At 40.0% G+C, this 7,596-nt stretch overlaps 1 pseudogene; it reads left to right on the forward strand.

The window, feature by feature from the left end:
- Nucleotides 1–3,322, forward strand: part of LOC128705879 (zinc finger protein 84-like) — a 22,809-nt pseudogene extending 19,487 nt beyond the window's left edge.
- Nucleotides 3,323–7,596: the final 4,274 nt, after the last annotated feature.

The following is a 7,596-nucleotide window of genomic DNA, read 5'->3' on the forward strand; positions in this document are numbered from 1 at the left end:
AAGTGGTGGTGGTGGGAAGTACAGTGCCTGCACTCTGAAGGATAAGTGGTGGTGGTGGGAAGTACAGTGCCTGCACTCTGAAGGATGAGTTATGGTGGTGGGAAGTACAGTGCCTGCACTCTGAAGGATGAGTGAGGATATTTGCAGTTTGGATTGGCATCTAAACTATAATACCAGCTCATCTGGCAAGACAGTGATGGAGTGAGAGATGGAGACAGTGCTTAAAATAATAATAATAATAATAATAATAATAATAATAATTTTAGTAGTAATAATTATAATCATTAATAAAATATAAATTTTCATTTTTATTTCGCAGGTCATTCTCATAGCAGAGGCTGGAACTTGTGTCAACACTGCAGGTCATCCTGGTACAAGGTGGCACTTGTAGTTCCAACATCAGTGTTAGAAATCACTTGTAAGTTCTGTAAATACTGTAGTGTATATAGTGACAACACTAACTACATTGTTAATACAATGACAACACCATCTAAAGTGTCAATAATAACTTCAGTGGTAATCAGTGACAACATTAACTACAGTGCAGTGGTGACTTTCTTGGGTTATCCTGGGTGGCTAACCCTCCGGGGTTAAAAATCCGAACGAAATCTTATCTCTCTTAAAATTAGTGGAGGTGCTGCTTCAGAAAATAAAATTATGAACTATTGTTATAATATTGTGTTAAACAAAACAAGCATATGAAAAGAAAATTTATACATAAGCTTGATAAAATCATAAACAAAAAATATATTTTTTACTTACCTAAATAATTTAGATAAGTAAAACCTATGAATTAAATAAAATATCTGGAAGCATGACAATTATCTAATTCTACACTTTATCACATTCAAGAATATGGTACATAGTTTTTTAGCACAACACACGTCGCTGAGTCAAAAAGAAACACTGCCTTACACTTGCACAACACGGTCGGCACTGTGTCAGCGACAGTGCTCTCTCTACCTAGCGTGCAGCATCTTATCTCGGACATGTGCACATGCGCACAACAGCCAAACACAGAGTCGCTGGAACTGTGAAGTGCACAGTTCCATACAAGGATTTTTGTATTTTTTTCATGTACTAGGGAATGGCTACTGACATTAAGCTTAAGGATTATATAATGTACAAGTATAATGAAAGAATTAAAGAAAAAAGACTCATTATATTGAATGTTATCGATAATATCTAGTGAAAATAGGGGTTGCTGCAGTTCCACAGTGCCTGTACATGAGCTGCCACTGCTACAGTGTAAATAATACAGTGACAACAATAGTGTTAATAATAGTAACAATACTACAGTGTTGATACAGTGACAACTACAGTGTTAACAATAGTGACAACACTAACTTCACTGTTAATAATAGTGACAACACTGACTACAGTGTTAATACAGTGACACTACCATCTACAGTGTCAATAATAACTACAGTGGTAGTACAGTGACATTAACTACAGTGTAAATGATACAGTGACAACAGTCATGTTAATAATAGTAACAACACTACAGTGTTCATACAGTGACAATACTAACTACAGTGTTAATACAACACTTACAGTGCCATAAGGTTAATGTGTCATAAATATCTTTTAGTTTCATCCTATTCCTCAGACACTATTACCCTTACAGGTTTAGTGCTTTCTATATTTATAATAACAGAATATTACAGTAATATTTTTCTGTGAAATAAAATATTCTTAAAACCTCCCCTGGTTAAAACAATTTAATTAATATGTGTGAATTTATTGTTCACTATGTCTAAAATACTTGAAAAACACAATGTTGAAGCAACACAATGTTCAGTTGTTCATGAAGAAGAACAATTAGATCAACAATCACAATCACTCCAACAATCTTCACAACAACCTCAGTGTGGATATCAGACCAAATTTATTATAGGCAAAAAAACACTTCAGTGTTCAGAATGTCTGAAAGACTTTTCTGGAAAATCAGATTTTGTAAGACACATGAGAACTCATACTGGAGAGAAGCCATATCACTGTTCAGAATGTCTGAAAGACTTTTCTGGAAAATCAGATTTTGTAAGACACATGAGAACTCATACTGGAGAGAAGCCATATCACTGTTCAGAATGTCTGAAAGACTTTTCTGTTAAATGTGATTTAGTAAAACACATGAGAACTCATACTGGAGAGAAGCCATATCAGTGCTCAGAATGTCTGAAAGACTTTTCTAAAAAGTTTAATTTAGTTATTCACATGAGAACTCATACTGGAGAGAAGCCATATCAGTGTTCAGAATGTCTGAAAGACTTTTCTAGAAAATCATATTTAGTTAGTCACATGAGAACTCATACTGGAGAGAAGCCACATCAGTGTTCAGAATGTCTGAAAGACTTTTCTGGAAAATCAGTTTTAGTAAAACACATGAGAATTCATACTGGAGAGAAGCCATATCAGTGCTCAGAATGTCTGAAAGACTTTTCTATAAAATCAAATTTAGTTAGTCACATGAGAACTCATACTGGAGAGAAGCCATATCAGTGTTCAGATTGTCTCAAAGACTTTTCTCAAAAGTGTGATTTAGTGAATCACATTAGAACTCATACTGGAGAGAAGCCATATCAGTGTTCAGAATGTCTGAAAGACTTTTCTAGAAAATCAGGATTAATCTGCCACATTAGAACTCATACTGGAGAGAAGCCTTATCAGTTCTCAGAATGTCCAAAAGACTTCTAAAAGGAACTTAAGTCATGTGAGAAGTCATACTGAAGAGAAACTTTTGCTGGAAGTGGTGTCATGTTTCATGCATCAATATTGTTACTTGTACAGTGGACCCTCCGTTTTTGTTACCCTCTGATTTCGTCATACTTGGTTATTGCCGACTTTTTTTGTCAAAATATCTCTGTTTTCGTTAATCCTCTTGGGTATTGTCGGTTGTACGGAACATGTCAGAGTGCAGCGCGCACACAAAGCCTCCCACACATGCATTCTGAATCAGTGTGGTGTTGTTTCTCAGCGAGTGAACACTACCCTGCTAGGTCATACAAAATGTTTCATAATAATCCATTATTGTTTGTGCTTGTTTATTGTGTGTGAATGCTCAATAAGCCACCATTGGCCCAAAGAAAGCTCCTAGTGCCAGCCCTTTGGCAAAGAAGGTAAGAAACACGATAGAATTCAAGAAAAATATTCAAGTGGCATACGTGTGGCCGACCTCGCCAGGATGTACCGGAAGCCCGCATCAACAATCAGTTCCATTGTGGCGAGGAAAAAAGAAATCAAGGAAGCTGATGTTGTGAAGGGTAAATACACTAACAAACAGAGATCACAAATAATTGAAGATGTGGAGAAGTTGTTGGTATGGATCAATCAAAAACAATTAGCAGGAGATAGTGTTGTGCATTCGATCATTTGCGAAAAGGCAAGGCAGTTACGTAGGGATCTCATAAAGAAAGTGCCTGAAATGAGTGCTGCTGTTAGTGAATTTAAGGCCAACAAAGGCTGGTTCGAAAAATTCAAGAAGCGAAGTGGCATACACAGTGTGGTAAGGCATGGTGAAATTGCAAGTTCCGACAAACATGCGGCCGAGAAATTCATTGATGAATTCAAGGGGTATGTAGAGGCTGAAGGATTCATCCCCCAAGTGTTCAGTTGTGATGAAACAGGCCTATTTTGGAAGAAAATGCCAAGGAGAACCTACATCACATAGGAGGAAAAGGCACTGCCAGGACACAAGCCTCTGAAAGACAGGCCAACTCTCTTGTTCTGTGGTAATGCTAGTGGGAATTTCAAAGTGAAGCCTTTACTAGTGTATCACTCAAGAGTAAATTGTGTGTGATAAGGAAGGCTAAAAATAAGGCATGGGTCATGGGCAAATTTTCCTTGATTGGTTTCATCCCAATGAAGTTCTTGCCCCCTAATACCACTCCTCTCATCCAGCCCATGGACCAGCAGATCATTTCATACTTCAAAAAACTCTACACCAAAGCAGTACAGTGGACCCCCGCATAGCGAACTTAATCCGTGCAAGAGGGCTGGCCGTTATGCGAAATGTTCGCTATGCGAATTAATTTTCCCCATTAGAAATAATGGAAATAAAATTAATCCGTGCAAGACACCCAAAAGTATGAAAAAAAAATTTTTTTACCACAAAAAAATGTTAATTTTAGTACACACAAACTGAAAAAGGCATGCACAATTACATGACACTTACTTTTATTGAAGATCTGGTGATGATTGATGGGATGGGAGGAGGGGAGAGAGAGTGTTAGTGTTTAGAAGGGGAATCCCCTTCCATTAGGACTTGAGGTAGCAAGTCCTTTTCTGGGGTTACTTCCCTTCTTCTTTTAATGCCACTAGGACCAGCTTCAGAGTCACTGGACTTCTTTCGCACAACATATCTGTCCATAGTGGCCTGTACCTCTCGTTCCTTTATGATTTGTCTAAAGTGGTTCACAACAGTGTCATTGTAACAGTTCAATGAAGTGTTTGTCCCGAGTGTGAAGAAATACCTCCTGGATAATCAATTGCCACTCAAGTGCCTCCTGGTAATAGACAATGCTCCTGCTCATCCTTCAAACTTGGATGACCAATTGTTGGAGGAGTTTAGTTTCATCCCAATGAAGTTCTTGCCCCCTAATACCACTCCTCTCATCCAGCCCATGGACCAGCAGATCATTTCATACTTCAAAAAACTCTACACCAAAGCAGTGTTTCAAAGGTGCTTTGAATTAACCTTGGACTGAACTGACCCTAAGAGGGTTCTGGAGGGATCACTTCAGTATCTTCAGTTGTATAAGCCTTATAGATAAGGCTAGGCAGAAAGTGACTTCCAGGACGATGAACTCTGCTTGGAGAAAATTGTGGCCAGAATGTGTCATCGACGAGGATTTTGAAGGGTTTGCGGCTGACCCCTGACAACCCTATGCCTGTTGTGGAATCTATTGTGGCATTGGTGAATTTCATGGGGTTGGATGTGAGTGTCCAAGATGTGGAAGAATTGGTGGAGAACTACAGGGAAGAGCTAACCACTGAAGAGCTGCAAGACCTTCATCTGGAACAGCAACAGACCACAGCTGAGGAAATTGCTTCAAAGGAGTAGGAAAAGAGTGGGAAGAAGGTCCCTTCTTCAGTGATTAAGGACATATGTGCAAAATGGAGTGAGGCACAAACGTTTGTGGAGGAACATCACCAAACAAAGCTGTTGCAGGCCATGTCTGCAGCATGTTCAATGACAATGTCTTGTCCCATATTAAGCAAATCTTAAAGAGATGCCAGAAACAGAGCTCTCTGGAAAAAATTTTGTGACTGGTACGGCGACTCTCAAGCTGGTCCTAGTGCCAGTGAAAAACAAAGATGGGAAGTAACTCCCGATAAGGACTTGGTACCTGAAATCTTTATGGCAGGAGATTCCCCTTCCAAACAATAGTAACTTCTCTTCCCTCTCCCCTCTTTCCTGTCTTCCATACACCAACAAGAGTCTTCAGTAAAGGTAAGTGTGATGTTACATGCTTATCCTTTTCATTAGTCATTTATATTTATTAATCATTGTTTTCTGTATGTAAATCTATATTTAATCTCTAAAAAATTTATTTTCTGTTGATACTTTTGGGTGTCTGGAACGGATTAATTGGATTTACATTATTTTTTATGGGAAATATTATTTCGGTTTTCGTCATTTTCGGGTTTCGTCAGACTCTCTGGAACAAATTAACCATGAAAACCGAGGGTCCACTGTAGTAGCACTGATATTAAAGTAGGGAAATGTTTTTGGGTCTGCTTAAAAGACAGAAGATAGTGGGAACATATTATATCATAAATAAAAGAAATGCTAACCAAAAAAGCATTCTTTTTCGAGAAATTAACTTTTATAAGGCTGTTTGGAAAGTGAATTAAGAGAGGTCCTAGAAAGTTCCCCATGGTACAACAACAAATTGGGGATCAGAAAGCAGGACAAGCAGGGAAACTTAGTGATGCAAGATAGTGTTCAAGCTGGTGCTGTCGGCCCTGGTGCTTCCTTCAAAGAGAGTGCATGTAAAGATCTTTAAATAAGAGGCAGTATGCCAGCTGGAGATAGTGGTCCTGGTATTTCTGAAGAAACAAGTACACACCTGGACAGACAAGATCTAGGAATACAAAATAGAGCTTCAGTTTGGTGTAAAAAATGTGGATGATGCTTTGTGAAATGGTGGTGATTCATTACTAGAAATAAATGGTAGTGGTGCTGATGCTGGTAGAGGTGCTGCAAGATGGTGGGGGAGGGGGGGGGGTCAGAGAAAACTACCATTAGGGAACCCAGCATCTTTTCCTTTGTAGCTGTCTGGTGAGCTATTAGCTGTTTACCTCTGTTTGAACCACAGCTTTAAATACAATCCCCAAACTTCAAGTAGGTCCTCTCAGAAATGCATACCTTGGTGGTCTCCTGCTTGTGTTCGTGTAGTGCATTTGAAGTATGGTGCTGCCTCCTTAAGGGAGGGGGGCTCATTGTCCTGGTAAAGAGGCTATTAGTCTGAGGAATTAGACCTTTTGGTTTTCCTCAGACCAAATCTAATTACCCCCAGTCCCCCTACCTTATCCCATCCCTCCTTTCCCATTCCTCCTCTCCCCATCCCTCCCCTATCCCCTTCTTGTTTTCAGCCTTTGGGGAGGACTGCCCTCAGGCACTCTAATTCCTAGGCAGGGGGAAGGGTACCATGGTCCATCCCATTCCATTGAGGTCCTTGGTGGTAGTTTGCTGTGGAATTTGGATCATCTGGGGATGTTCCAGTCCCTCTTCAGACTCCTGGAGGCTGCTTTGGGTGTCTTTCAGGTGATGGGTGTATCTCTGGAGGCTGCCTGTCAGATTCCAGGAGGTAATGGCCAAAGGAGGGGGATAGCAACCTCACATCTAGTGGCTTAGTAGATGTGAGGTTGCTATCCTGGTTTACTGGCATGAAGGGTAGGGTGTGGCACAGGTTCCACATCTGCACTACTTGCTGCACTGGGGTCCTTTTCAGCATGGAGAGAGATTTACAGCTCTTTCATTCCTCCTAGGAACTACCCCTCCACATTCCCCCCTTTCTTTTTTCTTTAATTTTTTTATCTAAAAAAAATAAAAGGAAGATAGAGACCTAACCATGGAGTTCTAAATCCATGAAACTACTACTGGTTCCCCTTTCTGTAGTAGCACCCTGTTATGACCGTGCCTTGTTACCAGACCATCCTTTGGACATTTCTAATGCCCCTGTATCTTCTGCAGGTGACGTTTGACAATTTGCCACAAGCTTCTAATACCGAGACTCGTTCTGACTCCTTAGACACATCCAACCTCCTCACATCTTTGACCATGCTTTTCTTTTCTTCCCATATGGTGCGACAATTTTCAGATTGCCTACCCTCCTCAAAATGGACCACCTCCAGTCATGCATCTAAATGACCATGAACTTTATCTGATGACACTGCTTCAAATGCCTCTCATTCTACTCAGAAAAGACCAACGCGACAATCGCTCTCTTTTACATACTGGGCATCATGGTACACACTGGACTAAGTTTTGCACTCTGCAGCTGACATTTCCTTACACTATCTGATCATAGTATCAGCAAGCCGCTCCTACACCATGTTGATCGAAATACAGTAGTACCTAAGTATATAACC

This window comes from Cherax quadricarinatus, unplaced genomic scaffold (assembly GCF_038502225.1).
Source record: "Cherax quadricarinatus isolate ZL_2023a unplaced genomic scaffold, ASM3850222v1 Contig305, whole genome shotgun sequence".
Lineage (NCBI taxonomy): Eukaryota > Metazoa > Arthropoda > Malacostraca > Decapoda > Parastacidae > Cherax > Cherax quadricarinatus.